Source organism: Dromiciops gliroides, chromosome 3 (genome assembly GCF_019393635.1).
Source record: "Dromiciops gliroides isolate mDroGli1 chromosome 3, mDroGli1.pri, whole genome shotgun sequence".
Classification (NCBI taxonomy): domain Eukaryota; kingdom Metazoa; phylum Chordata; class Mammalia; order Microbiotheria; family Microbiotheriidae; genus Dromiciops; species Dromiciops gliroides.
The window spans coordinates 432,750,601-432,766,385 of record NC_057863.1 but is presented as its reverse complement, the minus strand read 5'-3'; the positions used below and the strand labels follow the sequence as shown (position 1 = coordinate 432,766,385).

Here is a 15,785-nt window from a genome sequence, read left to right as displayed (position 1 = left end):
GTCACTTAACCCCCATTGCCTCGCAAAAAAAAAAAAAAAAAAAAAAAAGAATGATGAATTTGAAGTGAAAGTATACAAGTTTGAATCAGGAATTTAGTATCATTTAATATGTGACCTTGGACAAGTCACTTCACTTTGGTGTATTTTTTGTCTAGAATAGGGGGGCTAGACTAGGTGAGCTCTGAGGTTCCTTCTCTTTATAAATTTAAGACTCAACTTTGAAAAACTTGGAGTACTTACAGACAAGTATATTGGCATGCTATATACATGTAGGAAATCCTATATATGTTATGCAGCCATACATATAGGCAATCCTACTAGAGTTAGATTAAAATAATTTTCCTCATTACTTTGAGTATTTTTTAGCTATTTTATATACATTAAGCACTATACTAGCCATGGGGGAGACCCCTGATTTAGATTAGACATAATCTTTGCCCTCATGGAGTATATGGTTTAAAAGAGTCTTATGATACATACACAGATAGTGCCATTCAATAAAAGGTATTACAAACATGTAAAATGTTATGAGTAGTTGGAGTTGGAATATTCAGTATTAACTAGAAAGTCAGGGAAAAGTACTTGAAGTGTGCTTGCTTCGGCAGCACATATACTAAAATTGGAATGATACAGAGATTAGCATGACCCCTGCGCAAGGATGACACACAAATTCATGAAGTGAAAAGTACTTGAAGTAGCATTTAAGTTAGGCTAAGGTAAGAAGTCAATAGGATGCAGCTGGATAGCTCAGTGGATAGAGTGCCAGACCTGAAGTCAGGAATATCTGAGTTCAAATCCAGCCTCAAAAACTTACTAGCTGTGTGACCCTGAGCCTCTGTTTGCCTTAATCCACTGGAGAAGAAAATGACAAATCCCTCCAGTATCTTTTAAAAAAACAAAAACTCTATGGATAGAATTGACATGCTATAGTCCATGAGATTATGAAGAGTCAGACACAACTGAAAAGCAACAAAGAAGTTAATTATTATGTTTAGAATTAAGAATTGATTTTTCCCATAAGAAAAAGCAGCTCAAGAATGTATATTACTCCAATAACTAGAGGTAGCAGTCATTTGGGGTTGGGTGTTAAAAACTCTTGAAACTTGATCCACTTGTCTGTGATTTACTTTGCTTTCTGTTTTATTAAATGTTTTGATTTTGTTATCTGGTTTGGTCTGACCTTGAATTACTACACAGAGACAGAGTTATGAATTGCATAGTCAAGGGCTCCAAACAGCTATACCATGACTCTGGGTGTAGCTGACATGACTGCCCAATCAATATATACATTTGGAGGAATATACTTGCTGAACAATAAATCTAAGCCTTAGGTATAACAATGTTGCTAGTGGAAAATATGCTTAGAGGTTAGACTTGGTATGGGGGAAGGTCACTAACCCTTTGTAGTTCATAGACTAGAAGGTTAGATCTAGAAGGGTTAGTTATAGGAAGCCATTTGTCACAATGACATCCTCATTTTCACAGATGAGAAAACTGAGGCCCAGAGAGGTTAAGTGATTTGCCCAATGTCACACAGGTAGTAGGTAGCGGAGGTTGGATTTGAACTGAGGTCCTTTGATTCCAAATCCATCACTCTTTTCCACTGTACCATTGCTTCCCTTCCTGATACAGGAATGTCAGAATGGTAGCAGGTGTGGTAAAAAAATATGAAAGTTTTTAACAGTCGGTTAGGATAACTGAAAGATGCCAGTTTTTGAAGGACCACCCTTTTGGGGAGGAGACGAACAGTCCGCCTGCTGCGCACGTCAGACTGCCTGCGGCGCACTCGATTTCAGGGGGTGGAGAGAACGGAAGTGAGGCTTTTCCTGCTTGGCTGGGCTCCTGACAGCACGGCACAGATGGTTTTTCTCCAAAGGTGGCCTTTTCGGTTTGGTGAGTTTTTATAAGGAATATAGACTAAGCTTAGACTTAAGACGATTTGTATTGTGTTTCTACTTTCCTATCCTTTTAATCAACATCACCTTGTGACTACCTTGACAATAAAAGGTCTATCTAGAAAACCAAAAGCTTCTTCCATTTACTAGTCTGGGAGATAAATTAAGGGAAAGGTTAAGTAGGGGAGATTTATGATCTAATATCCAATTTTAAATCTCACACAGGGTTCCTACAGAATAGAAAGACAAAGATTTCTGACCTTTTCTTCTCTCCATCTTCCTATCCTTCCTTTCTTGGTACCAGCTCCAGGCATGAGGCACTAGAGATGCTGGGAGAGAGGAGAATAAGGATGGTGATGGTAATCAGCCGGCTGGCCCATCTGACCTGGGGAGAGAGGGCCTGTGATGGTATAGAGGAGATGAAAACATGTGGAGAGAAATCACAGGAGTCAAAACGAAGTTTCTATTAGACTGGGTTATGCGAGGTATGGGTATGGGTATGAGTATAGGTATAGGTATAGGTTTAGATAAAGGTATAGGTGAGCTAAGGACTGCCTATAAATACCTATTCTTTCTTTCTTTCTTTCTTTCTTTCTTTCTTTCTTTCTTTCTTTCTTTCTTTCTTTCTTTCTTTCTTTCTTTCTTTCTTTCTTTCTTTCTTTCTTTTTTGCAGGGCAATGGGGGTTAAATGACTCACACAGCTAGTAAGTGTCAAGTGTCTGAGGCCGGATTTGAACTCAGGAACTCCTGAATCCAGGGCTGGTGCTTTATCCACTGCGCCACCTAGCTGCCCTAAATACCTATTCTTAATTTTAGTGTGGATAGTCCTAATTTTTGTGTGCATAGAGTCTGTAATTCTAAATCTGTCATCAATAGTTAACTGCCATGTAATTAGCTACGAAGTTGGTTTATGTGAAATTTTTTCCCTCTTATATGTATTTGGTTGGAAAAAATTCTCCACAAGTAAAATATAAAAATAATTGCAAAAGGTTACTACCCAAGATAATTTAATTATTCTCAAAGAAGATTATATTGTTTTTTTCAGGATTATATATTCATGTGGCATTTTAATTAATAATAATGTTCATTCTTACTTGTGATATATCACTTACCTGACCTGATAGTTTTAAAGACACTGAGATTTGTATAGCAATAGATTCATCCTTAGCTCTTAACAAATATTTTTCTACCTATTTTGCACAGAAAGAAACAAATTTTGAGATCAAATGATTTCTACTTAGGCTAGTTGGGAAGGAAAAATAGGTTTCTCAACCTCAATATTTACTCTACTTCAGAATAGTAAAATCTGCTTGTTTAATGTTCAGTTGCATTCCATTTTAGTATGCTAACCAAAAGTAAGGGCTTCAGAGTAGGAAGAACTAGGATCCCATACATCTTTCTGAGTAAGTCATAGGAAAGTAAACTGGAAAATGTTCTCCCTTTGGGGAAAACAAAAGAAAGCTTTGTCATAACAATCAACAAGTATTAAAACAACAACAACAAGTATTTAGTAAGCACCTACTAAGTGCAAGGTACTATCTTAGGCACTGAAGATTCAAAGACCAAAATGAAACAGATGCTGCTCTCAAGTCTACATTTTATTGAAGAAAACATCATTTGCAAAAATACAGGGACATAGAAGATATACAAGGTAAACACAAGCAGCTAAGTGATCCTTGGGCTGAGTGTTAAAACTACAGTCAGGAAAATCTGAGTCAAGTCCTGTCTCACTTACTAGCTGTGTGATGAAGTTACTTGGCCTCCATCTGTCTCAATTTACTCATTCATAAAATGGGGATTATAGCACTCTTAGGTTGTTGAGAAGATCAAAAAAGATTTTATACACATGCATGTACATTTGTAGGTATGGTATGCATATCCATATATATATGTGGGTGGGTATGGGTGTGGGTGTGTATACATATATACTCAAACCTTAAATTGCTATATAAATGCTAGATACTATTGTTATTTAGGGACAAGAGGCACTAGAAGTTGGGAAAGGGGGAGGTTTCCCATGATCAGAATAGGCCTGATGGCACTTGAGATGAACTGTGAAGGGAGCCAGGTATTCTCACAGGCAGAGTGAGGAGGTCATGGATTCCAGGTATGAAGGAGCAGCCTATGCAAAAGCCTGTGGTGGCCATCTGAGTGGAGAGGAAGGGAATGGATGATAGAGATGTCATGTAGGCAAAAATGGCAATATTTGGCAATTGACTGAATATAGAATGGGGGGTAGCACTTAAAGGAGAACTCAAGTTAATTAGGACTACAAGGTCACAAACCTGAGTGACTGGAAGGACGCTACTGCTCTTGACAGAAACTGGAGAAAAGATAATGAGTTTAATATTGATTATGTTGAGTTTGAGATGCCTATGGGGCATCTATGTATGGAGAGATGTATGAAGCCTTTATCTTCCAACCACAATCACAGATGCATAGCCCTGCTGTTGCTTCTGTCTATACAGTGAACACTACTAAGAGAAGAAATGGCTTAGTTCCATATTAGGAATAGGAATCTAGGAGGGACTTCCTAGCTGAAACTGAACCACAACAAGGTATTAGGAAAATTTGATAATAGCAAGACATTAGACATGAAAATATTTTATTTTATTACTTATCAGTTATTATTGTTAGTTATTATTTTTTAGATATAAGTTTGAAGTGATGGGAGAAACTACACACATAGGATAATAATGGCTGGCGAGGGACACCTTGGTTAAAAACTGGGATGGGGTTAGGAGCAGATGAGAAGCAATAATGACTGATTTGACTTAATTTGATCATGTTTCATGGCTCCAGAAGTAGAGGTGAGGGCAAGCATACGGGTGGAAAAAGCCAGGCAGTTAGAAAGGAGAGTGTAGAGGAGATGTCTGGTAAAGACATGAAGTATAACTAGGGCTTTCCTGAAATAATATTCCAGGAGAGGCAGTCACCAATCAGTAGAGGAGGGCTCCAGGGAAGAAATGTTTCCCAGGAGTAGTTTCTGGTGTGGTTTGCTAGGCAATGAGAGAAGAGGATATGCAGGAGGTGGTGAGAGAGAATGAAGCATATACAGATATATAGTATCTATGTAAACATACATATGTACACATAGCAATTATCATAGTAATATCCTTAAGTTTGAAGACACCAGCTTACCCTTTATACCTCATATCATCCAGGCAAATGTCAGATTCTTACCTTCTCTTTGCAGTTACCTTATAAGCTACCACCACTGATTGGCAAGAGATAGGTTTATAAAAGACATTATGTTCTCTTGGGTCAAAAAGCCCAGCAACTGTGAGAACGCTCAAGAGTAATATTATCAGAAAATAAACCCACAGGGGTCCTTGGAGAATTGAGAACACCAGCTCAGAATTCAAAGCTGGCAGTTTGGTGGGTAGGGGGTGGTACATGAGAGGGCTGCTAAGAAGTGACCCTGCAGTACTCTTTGAGAAATTAATCCCAAAGGTACTATGGCCAGAAGATGATCCAATTATTGTGAAGAAGGTCATGTATATAAAAAGATGATGATGAGAAATCCATACCACAAAGCTTCAGACATTGGAATGCTGATGACTGTCAGGCATTTGATTGTAAGAGTCAAAATCAGGGCAGTAAATTGCTCAGGACAAAAAAAAAAAGGAAAAAGAAATGCCTTGTTCAAATTCAGTGGCATGAACCTCTTGGGGGCAGAGAACAGGCCCCCTAGTTTTCCAATAAAAAAGGATTTTCATGTACGTAGCTTGTTCATTATTCTATCAGGCAGCTGATGTTCTGAAGGGAAGATGATCCCTGCCTATGAGGACAAGAAAAATGAACGTGCAAAAAGAGTATCCTTTAATATGAAAGACAATTTTACATAAACTTTTAATTTATTGCCTCTGTTCTACTGTCTGATCTGTATAGATTTTCTTTAAAATTATTTTTTGCTCTTTCTAAATTGATCTGAAAAAATAAAGTTACTTTGTCAAGCATAACTCCTACTCACAGTGCCTATGACCAATGACATTTAAAAGTTTACATTCTTACTTTCCCCTGGAAACAATCAGGCGCTTATGACCTTGGCTCCTATCAATGTACTATTCCAACTAGCACAAGGAGACAGAAAACTATAGCTTAATGCGATGCTCTCTTAAACCAAAACTCTTTGTTGCCAAATTTCAACGGTATCACCAAGCCTTTACTAGGTATTGTGTTGTTTATATACTGTTTACTTGGTGTTTAAGGTATTTTTTATGGTGTGAATCATGATATCAAAGATATAACTAGCAATTTTGGCACCAGGAACAAGTAAAATGACACTTCAAATCAATTTTTAAAGACAAATTTTGTTGTGGGGAAGGGGCAAAGTGATAGCAGGATATAATGTCCTGTGGGGAAGGGATGGCAACCTGACTATATAACAGAGTTACTGCTAGGCAGTGGAGATGTAGATAGAGTGTCAGCCCCGAAGTCAAGAAGACTCATCTTCCTGAGTTCAAATCTGACCTCAGATACTTACTAACAGTGTGACCCTGGGCAAGTCACTTAACCCTATTTGTCTCACTTTCCTCATCTGTCAAGCGAGCCGGAGAAGGAAATGGAAAACCACTCTTATCTTTGCCAAGAAAACCACAAATGGGGTCACAAAGAGTGGGACAAGACTAAACAACAAGAAGAGACAAGTAGTCCAGCATGGAGCCAGGAATTAATTCATCTAGGGTGGGGTTATCAGGCAACTTCCTATTTTAATTTACTTTAGGCAGCTAGGTGGCACAATAGATGCTAGACAGATATATCACTAATTTTCATATATTAAATAAAACAGAGGAAAGAATAACAATTGGGTGACCTCTGTATCAGTTCCACATCTGCCAGTAAACTCTGGGTGATCTTGGATAAGTCAATTAACCTAGCTGAGACTCAGTTGCTTCACCCATCAGGTGCCTACTAACTTTCAATTCTAAAGTTCATCAAAGCGTCTTAAGTTAAATAAGAAGAGAATCTATTTTTAAATATATCTATTCTATACCCCAAATAAGTAACCAGTATTTGCTGACTAATATCTAAACATGCATTTAATTTGGGTAAAAGCTTTTATCTGATGACAAAAAGTTCACCAACAGTCCCAAATATAAGTAGGTAATGGCCAGTAAATTTGAAAGATCATTGGAAATGGAAGATAACACAAAATGGGAGGGCAAATTCTCGATTTTCAAAGGAGGGAACAGAGTAACCAGGTAAGTAATACAGTAGAGAGACCTTTGAAGCTGGTGTTAGGAAGAGCACAATTCAAATCCAGCCTCAGACACTTACTAGCTATATTACTCTGTGCAAGTCACTTTACCTCTGTCTCAATTTCCTCATCTATTAAGTGGGAATGATAACAATAGCACTTAATGCACAGTGGTATGTTGAGGCCACAATACAATATTGTTTGTAAAGTGTTTTGCAAAAGTTAAAGTCCTGTATAAATGCTAGCTCGTATCAGTATTAATAACAGAGCCTTCAAACTATAGGCCCTACCTCAGTCTCTTACCTACACAGTGGTGCACAGAATCAAATCAAATATTCCACATGGGGCAAGCCCAACGACACACTCATCTCCTTTCTCATCCATGGGCTCTATGTCTCTCAATGCAGTCAAGGTTGGCAAGAACTTTCTTGACTGCCTTGTAACTTTTTTTAGCACATATTTTATTTGCAATCCATGAAAACCCCTAGACCTTTTTCAGATACACTGCTGCATAACCAGGCCTTCCCCATCTTGAACTTGTGAAGTTGTATTTTTTTTAATCCAAGTGAAAGATTTTACATTTATCAATGGTACATGTAACAACATAAAACTACTCAGAATGGTTTCCTACAAGAAGTTTTTTCTGATTCCCCTTAATTCTAGTGTCTTTCTTTCCTCTATTGATGATTTCCCATTTATCCTGCATAGGACTTGTTTGTACATAGTTATCGGCATGTTGTCTCCTCCAGTAGACTGTATGCTACTTGAAGTTAGGGACTTTCTTTTATCTTTGTAATTCTTTGTCATTTTTAACTTAGCACAGTGCCTGGCACATAATAGGTGCTTAATAAATGTACATTGGCCGGCCGATTAGTTTTAGAAGAATTTGGCTTTTTAAAAAATGATATGTATTGGGGCAGCTAGATGGTGCAGTGGTAAAGCGCTGGCCCTGGATTCAGGAGTACCTGAGTTCAAATCCGGCCTCAGACACTTGACACTTACTAGCTGTGTGACCCTGGACAAGTCACTTAACCCTCATTGCCCTACCAAAAACAAAAACAAAAACAAAAACAAAAACAAATGATATGTATTAACAAAGAAACATATAATATTACCACAAAAAGGGAGCAGAGGGCTCTCCACTAGCCCCTTATTTTATAGACTGTCTCAGCAATGTGAAGTGACTTGACCAAAGTTAGCCAACTAATAAATAACAAAACCAACATATGAATCCTGCAGTCATTTTAATTTTTAATGACATTTAAAATTCTCTTTGCATGCTTTATTACAACCATTTTAATAGTATCTTAATGAGCTAAAAGCAGACGGTTCATTTCCATTCACTTACAGTCACAACCCCACTGCCTCAACTTTTAAACTGAAGTCACAGGAAATATGCATTTGCTCAGATAGTTTTTTGTTTTTTTGTTTTTTTGGTTTTTTTTTTAGTGAGGCAATTGGGGTTAAGTGACTTGCCCGGGGTCACACAGCTAGTAAGTGTTAAGTGTCTGAGGCCGGATTTGAACTCAGGTACTCCTGACTCCAGGGCCGGTGCTCTATCCACTGCGCCACCTAGCTGCCCCCTCAGATAGTTTTTCAAAGTACTTCCATATTGCACATAAAAACATGGTTATCAATGATTCTACTAAACATCAAAAGGAATGTTATAACCTGGAAAACTAAGGTTATCTCTCAGAGAATTAAAGATAAAGAGAGGGGAGGGAGGGAGCAAGAAGAAAGGAAGAAAAAGCAGGAACTCTAGATCCTTGTACAGATGCCAAATGACTTTTGAATTCCTAATGAAAGAATGGGGAAACTAGTAATCAAATACACAGAATAGGACCTGGCAAGGGAATTGATCGTGGAAGAGATTTTTTTTTATAATTAAATGTCAGTACACATTTTGAAATATTGCTTGATACCTCCCACTCAATCACCCAGTGAGAAGAAAGAGAATACTGTCTTACAAGAATGCAGAATTGACAGCATCACTTGTTAGGTACTCCTTAAGGAAAGATGCAAAACAGAAGAGAAAGGAAACTAAATTGCATCATTGAATTGAGTAGGATTCTCATTTCTTCTTACCCTTGAGTGGTTTACTCAACAACTTGTAGAACAAGTAGGTGATACAATCAAGAATTAGTTTATCATTGTATTATTTAAAAGGCTAAAACAGTGGCATAAATGTCTCCAGGTTAGGGATTAGGGGTGGGGAGGGTTTTGAAATCTCCTATGTCTGTGAACAAGGTCAGCCTTATATATAAGTGAAGTAGGTGTCAGCCTACATAATTTGGAACACTGGAACAGCAGGAAATTCCTCCCCCTTTCTCCCCCAAAACAACCTTACCATATGCTTCTTGCTATCTAAAATTCTACAATTAGCAATTCATTCCTTTAAAAAGCACAAGAGCTCTTTATTAAATCAATAGGGACTATGTTTAGATTAACATTTTTTTTCCATTGTGATAGCTCTGAGGCTATAGTTAGAAAGGACAGATACACACCTAGCAATAGTAGTAGTCTTCATTGTCATATATCAAGAGAAGTCTTAGTAGAAGCTGACATTTATATAGTGCTTATAGGTTTGCAAAAAAGCTCTTCCTCTATTATCTCATTTGACACATTAACAGTCCTATGTCGAGGTTATGACAGATCATGGCATCAGAGATTTAGAATGAAAAAGGACCTTAGGGATCACTTAGTCTAGCCTTCTCCTTGTATAGATGAACAAATCCTCCCAGTACTTACATGATTTGCCCAAAGTCACTCAGCTAACAAGTGTCAGTGCTGAGGTTTGAACCTATTTCCTCTGAGTCCAAATCCAATATGCTTTCCAGTATATTATGTTGCTCTGTGATGAAAAACTCCTGCTGAGATTAATATTCACTATAAAGTCAGAGGAGGGGCAGCTAGATGGTGCAGTGGATAGAGCACCGGCCCTGGAGTCAGGAGTACCTGAGTTCAAATCTGGCCTCAGATACTTAACACTTACTAGCTGTGTGACCCTGGGCAAGTCACTTAACCCCAACTGCCTGGCTAAAAAACAAACAAATAAACCAAAAACCTATAAAGTCAGAGGTAAGTTCATCAGTTGATAAAGCAGGAAAGAGAGTAGAAGGAAGCTTTATGAAAAGCCTAGAAAGTTTGGAAAAATTGCTACAAAATTTATGCTGGAATGCCAATGATATATTATGTTGTTTATAGTACCACTGGGACATTATGCATTAGCCAGAAGCCCATTATGCATTAGGGATTATACATAAATTATTTTAGTTTCTCCATCAAGATCATAAACCTGACCAGTATAAAACCATATCTTCCCTTCCTTATATAAAGAAAAGCAAAGCCTGCTTTTTATCATTTTGTCCTCATTTTCCATAAGTCCATGATTTGGAAGTCATCCAGTTCATTGGACCAGCCTTAAATTGGCCCAAAAAACAAAGTTTTGTAAACAATAAACAATTATGTGTTCCTTAAGGTGACTTAAATGATGTTGACAAGAAAACAGATGTTCAGATGGCCAATGAAGTTCAACCAAGCCGTACTCTTTGGTCCAAGATTCTGTGTTTGTAATAACCACAAATACAAATTTTACCACAGTAGCTCTCTGTAAAAGGAATGCATTTTAAATATATATATATATATATATATATATATATATATTCATTGCTGAAAGCAAAATAACCCAGTAAATGCACCAAGGATGAAAGTAAGAGTTAATTAGAGCCAGCCTACTTGGCTTACAGTTGATCTACTCATAGAAAACCATTTTTCTTACATTTCAAAAGGGTTTTTTATTTTGGTAATTGTTATTGCTGCATAGTTGGGTTTCCAAAATATTTTTAAACAAAATCCTCACATATACAAACTACTTCATTTATAATAAGAAAAATCTGGAAAGTACATCTATGTCTTGTAGTTGAAGAATAACTAAATAAATTGTGGCACATTAGATCATAGATTTAAAATTCGAACAGGTCTCAGAAGCCATTGAATCCAATCTTCTCTTTTTTAGACATAAGGAACCTGAGGTTCAGAGAGGGTTACCTAGATCAGAGTTGTTAACTCCCAAGTGAGCCTGAGCCAAATTAAAATGAAATTGGAAAAATATTTAGTAAAATAAAAATACAATAAAATATGGTATTGTGATTGAGATTTTAACAAAAGAGGCAGATCCCATGCACAATAGCATGTATCAAGGGCATACTACCTTTCAATAAATAGGTCAATGGATTGCCTCCGTTAATGCCAAAGACCCTGAGCAAGAGCACCTCTTTATTTAGGGTTTAGGGAATATGGAACAAAGAACAGAGAAGGGTAAATGACATCATGGAATTTAGGGCAACACAATTTGTTACAGAGCTGAGGTGCAGGGAACAACATGATTGGTTGGAAGTTTGATAATGGGAGTTAGCAATGACCCCCCTCCCCCTTTCTTTTCTCTTGAGACTAAGAAGTGCTCATTGTCTGAGTGCAGGTGTGAGATAGTGGCTCAGACTTTTGGACAGCAAACCAGACATCCTTGAAGGATGACTTGGTGGCATAAAGTTATCAAACCCAACTCTCCTTGCTTTCTCACCCATTCTACAAGGCCAGTTAAATTCTTTGAGGAAAGAATGCTGGATTCTTAAAGTTGACCCATTACAGGCCATCTCAACTCTGAACTAAGTTTAGAGACTTTAAAAAACCATGACATAAGTAGTTACAGGGGCAAAATCCATTACTTGTAAATAAGATCAATAAGAAAATGATACAGGATGAATTTTCATCTTCTCAATAGATAATGTTAAAATGTGGTTTTCTAAGACCTGCAGGGATCCTGATGTACAACCATACATATGGTACATAGTGGTCCCTGTTTTTATGTATTTGACATTAGTGGCCTAAATATAAAGTAACAGAGGTAATCCAAGTTCTCTAAACCCAAATCCATCCCTCCTCTGGAACACACTGTCTCTCAATCTGTGTAAAAAGAGAAGTACTGTCCTATCCTGATAATGACAAGTAGGGAGCTTAAAGAATTATGAGGAAACTTGTATGAAATGCTGCAAAATGAAGAAAATATTACTATTGTGTATGTTATAGGAAAATGAACAAACATTATATCCATATAAATAGAAAAGAGATCGTAAGGAGACACGGACTGAATGACTTGCTTTAAGTTTAAAGGTTTGTGGGTTGCTGTTTTTTGTGTGTAAATCATTTTATATATATATATATATATATATATATATATATATATATATATATATATATATATATATATATATATATATATATAAAATGTTTGCTTTTCCTACTTTGCTTTTATTTAGTTTATTGTTTATAATAAAAACATAGTAATTGCATAATATAATCATCCCAGGCAATTTCTCACAATATAGTTACAGAAATTAAAATATTTGTAGGAATTTAAATATCACTTTAGAACTTGAGATATTTAGCACTTCTGTGAGACATCAGTAAATAGATCTCATGTTAAGACAAAATAGCGAATGGACACTTGAATTTAGGAATACCAGGGAAAACTAATGTGAGATTAATTCACTTAATATCTAAAATATTCTCCACAAAGTTACTTTCAAAAAATAAATTTTCCATTTCAATTAAATTCCATGAACATAATTAGCATCAGTCACTAAAAGACGTATGCTGACTCATCATCAACGTGAATATGATGCAAACCCAAAGACTACAGCTTCTGGGGTAAGAACTCAGTATTTGACAAAAACTTCTGGGAAAACTGTAAAACAGTATGGGAGAAACTAGGCATAGACCAACATCTTACACCTTATACAAACATAAGGTCAAAATGGGTTCAAGATTTAGACATAAAGGGTGATACCACAGATAAATTAGGAGAGGAAGGAATAGTTTACCTTTCAGATCTATGGAGAGAAAAACAATTTATGTCCAAACAAAAGATAGAGAATATTATGAAATGTAAGACAGAAGACTTTGATTACATTAAATTTAAAAGTTTTTGTACAAACAGAAGCAATGCAGCCAAAATTAGAAGGGAAGCAGAAAAGTGGGAAACAATGTTTACAGCCAGCATTTCTGATAAAGGCCTCATCTCTTAAATATATCAGGAACTGTAACGATTGGAATGATGTCACCTGCTGGAGATTTACTGTAGGAAAGATCTGCCATGAGGAGAAGGTGTCTGAGGGCAAGCCATGCGGCTTTTCTTTGGCGTCAGGAAGTAACGTTTGCTTGTGGGATGAAGAAGGGGCAAGGCTGGCTCTGTCACTCTCTTTCACTAGGACTCTCGTTGGAGAGCGGAGCAGGAGAACTGTAGCTCCCTGAGATAGATAGATGAATCTAGGCCTCTCTCTCTCTCTTCACCAAATTCTTATTCTCCTTAATAAATGCTTAAAATTCTAAACTCTTGCTAAAGCTTATAATTTGTTGGTGACCACTCATTAGATATTTTAGACAGACTAGCTAGAATTTTAGTGCCTTACAGAACTAAATCAAATTTATAAGAATCCAATTAATTCCCCAATTGAGAAATGGTCAAAGGATATGAACAGGCAGTTTTCTGACGAAGAAGTCAAAGCTATCTATTGCCATATGAAAAAAAAATGCTCTAAATCACTACTGATTAGAGAAATGCAAATTAAAACAACTCTGAGGTATCAACTTACCCCTATCATATTGGCTAATATGACAAAAAAGGAAAATAATATATGTTGGAGAAGCTGTGGAAAAATTGGAAAACTAATGCATTGTTGGTGAAGCAGTTAACTGATTCAACCCTTCTGCAGAGCAATTTAGAACTATGCCCAATGGTCTATGGGACTGTTCATACCCTTTGACCCAGTGGTACCACTAAGTCTGTATCCCAAAGAGACCATAGAAAAGGGAAAAGGACCCACATGTACAAAAAATATTTATAGTAGCTCTCTTTGTGGTGGCAAAGAATTACAAATCAAGGGAATGCTGATCAATGGGGGAATGGCTAAACAAGTGTGGTATATTAATGTAATGGAATACTATTGTGCTGTAAGAAATGATGAGCAGGAGTTCAGAGAAACCTGGAAGGACTTACATGAACTGATGCTGAGTGAGAGGAGCAGAACCAGGAGAACATTGTACACAGTAATAGCAACATTGTGTGATGAACAATGGGGATAAACTTGGCTCTTTTCAGCAGTGCAATGATCCAAAACACTTTCAAAGAACTCATGATAGAAAATGTTCTCAAAATCCAGAAAAAAGAACTGTGGGTTATGAATACAGATTGAACCATACTGTTTCTACTTTTGGACTGTTTTTCCCCTTCTTTTTTGAAGTTCTACCCTTGTGCTCTGATTCTTCTTTAACAGATGACTAATGTAGAAATATGCTTAATGTGTTTATACATATATAACCTATATATGGGAGAAAAAATTGGAACTAAGAATCCTGTGAAAACAAATGTTGAAAACTATCCTTATATGTAACTGAAAAATAATAAAATACTTTTAAAAAGCAAAGAAACCCCATGAATATGATGGAGGTAATAATGTATTCTTCAAGACTATATCAGTAGAATATAAACTGACACATCCTACTGGGCAGGAAAGGCTCAGAGTAGAAGTTTAACAGGTAGGTGCCTATAATCTCAACACTGTCCATTCAAGTTTAGAAAAGCTTGTTACCAGGTAAATCTTTTTCTCCAGTCTTGAGAACTCCAAGACTATTACTTCCTATATGGGATCATTGTGATCTGCACCAGATCGACAGATAAAATCATCTATTTTTGACATATTGCAGTTACCAGCAGCAGATTTGCATGGAATAATCATAAAATTGCCAGAGAATATCTATGCACATTGGAGAATAGGGAAAGGGTCAGGGGAATAGCATATTCTACTAATTTCTATTTCCTCTTTCCATTTATCTCTAAGGAGAGCCAATACTTAAAACTCTTTTTGAAACGATGCATAACTATTCTGAAATGACTGTTTGCAACCTCAAAAGAGAGAAATATTAAAGAAATTCTCATCAGGCATAAGCGACAACCAGACAGAACCCCTGAGGTTCTAATGTGACCTTTAATCAAAATGGAATATATGACTGTGGCCATAACATTGACTTTCTTGAGGACTGCAATAATACATCCTTCATTTGCCAAATACCACTTTTGTATTTTACATTTTTTACATTCCATTTTACATGCATTGCCATAGCTTTCTTAGTGTTTGGGAGGCTTCAAAGGAAAGTGTGGGAGAGAAGAGGTATTAGACTGATTACCAAAGTGAAGGTCTACAGAGCTATTGTGCTGACCTCATTGTTGTGTGCCTGTGAAACCCAGACAGTTTACCAGTACCATGACAAGAAACTAAATTGCTTACATTTGAATTGTTAGGAAGATTCTGATGATCACCCGGCAAGATAAGGTACCTGAACACTGAAGTCCTTTCTCAAGCTGAACTGCCAGGCATTCAAACTCTACTGTAGCAAGTCTAACTTCAATGGGCTGGCCATGTCCAAATACCAAACCTACATTTGCCTAAAAGACTATTTTATAGAGATTGCACATAAGATAAAAGCCCACATGGAAGTCAAAAAAAGTGATACAAGGACACTCTCAAGGTCTCTCTGAAAAACTTTGGGATCATTTGTGAGACATGGGAGACACTGACACAGGACCGCCTAGCATGGGGAACCTACATCAAAGAAGGCTCTGTGATCTATGAGCA

The 15,785-nt window shown here is 36.9% G+C and overlaps 1 protein-coding gene and 1 non-coding gene across 4 annotated transcripts in view; one reads left to right on the top strand and one right to left on the bottom strand.

Moving 5' to 3' along the window:
- The window catches only part of ZNF385B (zinc finger protein 385B), a 525,190-nt gene that overhangs the window by 420,029 nt on the left and 89,376 nt on the right, over positions 1-15,785 (bottom strand). The gene's annotated exons all lie outside the window — the stretch shown is intronic.
- Positions 590-693, top strand: LOC122752196. Its single transcript, XR_006355987.1, has one exon. It is a non-coding gene; the product is annotated as a U6 spliceosomal RNA (small nuclear RNA).